The sequence below is a fragment of the Rousettus aegyptiacus genome, unplaced genomic scaffold, assembly GCF_014176215.1.
Source record: "Rousettus aegyptiacus isolate mRouAeg1 unplaced genomic scaffold, mRouAeg1.p scaffold_m13_p_3, whole genome shotgun sequence".
Taxonomy (NCBI): Eukaryota; Metazoa; Chordata; class Mammalia; order Chiroptera; family Pteropodidae; genus Rousettus; species Rousettus aegyptiacus.
In genome coordinates this window covers 128336680-128339849 of record NW_023416306.1, presented here as the reverse complement: position 1 = coordinate 128339849, position 3170 = coordinate 128336680, and positions in this window count along the sequence as shown.

The following is a 3170-nucleotide window of genomic DNA, read 5'->3' as shown; positions in this document are numbered from 1 at the left end:
TTTTTTTTTCACTTAGAGCAAACTTGATGATAATAAAGTTCCTACTTAAAAGCCACCTTCTTTTCATAGATCTGAGAGAAGAGGCACAGCTCAATTCTAAGGCATTTGGGGATAAATTAACAGCTCTGCTTCCTGCCATCATTATCCATATGCCATTTCCACTGCCACAAAATTAAAGGGCCTAGGAAAAGAACTATACACTATACATAAAGGCATGATTTAAGCATCACCTTACTTAGGGCAGACGTATTGACACTATTTAAAACTAATTGAAAAAGGAATGTGGAATTCCACCTACTTGGAATCGAATTCAGGCAGTGTTTGGGGACACTGTTTTTATATCAGTATTCAGTGAAAAAAAGAATAGAACAAAGATTAAAGGGTTTAGGAACTGGCACAATTTGGCTATGGTTCGTGGACTCCTTCCCACCTTACCCACAAATCTCTTCCCTGTGTCACTGTTTGCTGATGGCAATACCAGCATGTACACAAAATCTTCACCTTTTCCATCTTCACTGGATCCAGTCTGAAGCTATCGCTGTGTCTGAGCATTGATGGCTGCAATGGGACATATCTACTAATCAGAGATCAAAAAAAAAAAAAAAATCCAGAAACATTTTATGCATTTGTAAAAGCAAACAGTTGTAATTTTTGCTCCTCCCCATATACCTATGGTGGTAACATGACACATATACTAGCTCATCTTTCTTTTTCCATTTAATGTAATTTGGAGATCATTCCAAAATATGAATTGCAGGCATCAGAGCAACTTATTTCGTCTGCTGTTATTTTTGGATTGTTTCTTTTGGATTTGTTTCTATACTTTGCTATTACAAACAAGATTTAAGGATATTAAAACGACATTGGTCATTTCACATATCTGTGAGTAAATTTATAAAAGAAAAAAGTTATGAGATATAGAATTACTGGATGAAAGGTCTATGTTTTTTGGTAGAATTTACCACATCTCTCACAACACAGGTTATACTCCCACTAGCAACAAAGAACAGTGCCTCTTTTCCTTCAGCTTCATCCACACACTGTGATTGAGTTTTCCTGTCTTTGCCAAATTATAAGAAAAAATATTTCAATGTAGTTTTGTTTCACATTTGTCTTAAGAGCAATGTCAAGCACTTTTTCAAATGTTTACTACATTTATATGTTCTATTTATTCATATTCTTAATCCATTTTTCTACTGAGTTATTGGTCTTTTTTATTGATTTGTAGGAACTAATTTATACTAGGGAAATCAACCTTGTGTAAAATGAGTTGCAAATATTATTTTGTCTTTTGATTTTGTCTTTTGATTTTGCTTATGGTAATTTTTAACTCTCAGAATTCTTTTTAATGTTGTCTAATACAGTAATTTTTTGTGGCTTCTGAGTTTGGTGTCATAATTATAAAGATCTTCCCTGCTATTAGATTATAAAATAATTTTCTAGAACTCTTAAATATTATATTTAATTATTCTATTTCAAATTTATCCTAATGTAAGTTGTAAGGTATAGAACTAACTTTATTCATTTCCATGTGACAATCTAGTTATTCCCAAAACATTTACTGACTAAGCCATCTTTCCCACACTGATTTGAGATAGTGTTTTATCATAAATTAAATTTAATTCTATACTGCATGCAAACCCAAATGTGTGTCAATTTCTGGACCTTCAATTCTGTGCCATCTCTTTCTGTTCATATGGTACTACAATATTATTTAAAGCATTAGAATATTATAATTCATTTTCTAATTACTTTGGGCTAGTTCCTTCTTACTCCACTTTTTCAGATTTTTATAACCAAATTTGCTAATTTTTTCCCCCACAACAACAGTGTTAGTTTGTCTTATTTCAAATTAAACTCAATCGGTATATTTATTAGGATCAATTTAAATTTATGGGCTAACTTAGAGAGAATTCACTTTATTATGGTAAACCTAAGACTATAATATGGCTTTTGATTTGTTTAAATCTTTTTTGTATCCTTGAGGCATGTTTTAGTTACCTCATATCTATTTACACATTCTTGAAGTTAATTACTAAGTATCTTATATTTTTGTTGCTATTGTAAATGAAGTTTTTCTTCCTTTATCTAACAAGTGATTAATGTTTATATACACAAAGGCAACTAATTTATGTGTATCTGTATTGAATTTTTTGGTTTTAATAGTTTTTCAGTTTATTTTCTTAGGTTTTTCAAGTATCATATTACTGCAAACATAATAGTTTTACTCCTTTCCAATTTTTTCTCTTCTAATTTTTTCTCTCGTCTAATATTTTGGCTAGTACATTCTACGAAATATTAAACTGTAATGGTGATAGTGTAATTTCAGTGAGAATTTATCTAATGTTTCCCACTAAGCATGATATCAGCTTTGGGTAGAGATAGAAATATTTTATCATGTTTTACCAATTCCTCTTTTATTAAGAACTTTTTTTAAATCAAGAATTAATGTTGAACTTTATCAAATGCCTTTTCAGCATCTTTGGAGATTACCGTATGATTGTTCTCCCTGGAGCTATTAAATAAGTTGACTCTTTAGTAGATGTCCTAGTATTGAATTAACCTTACATTCCTGCAATACTCCCAATTTGTCATACTGCATTTTTCTTTAAACATGACGTTGTATTACATTTGATAATACTAATTTAAATTCTTTATATTGATGATATACTTATAAGTTTTAGATTCATGAGATTCATTTGTAGTTTTCTTTCTGTAGCTAATCTTTGTAGGTTTTTTTCTTGCTTCATAAAATAATTTGGAAAGTTTCCTTTTTCTATGCCCCAGAATTTAAATCTGGAATTTAAATAACAATAGAATTATCTGTTCTTTGGAGATTTTGTGAAATTCCTTTGTGACAACATCTGGACTTGATGTTTTGAGGGAAGAGTAACATTTTAACAATTTTATTTTTTCAATGATAATCAGCCGTTTAAATTTCCTGTATTTTTTGTTAACTTGTTTGAGTAAATAATATTTTTCTGGAAATTATTCATTTCATTCTAATTTCAGATTTGTTTGCATATAATTGAGCAAAGTAGGTTCATATTATTTTTTTCATTTCAATGTTATCTAGTTATTTCAGTTTTATCATTGTTTATTTTTTGTATTTCTGCTTTTACTCCTTTGTCTGGATTAGAGTAGGTACTAGTTTATCTAATTTACTAAGT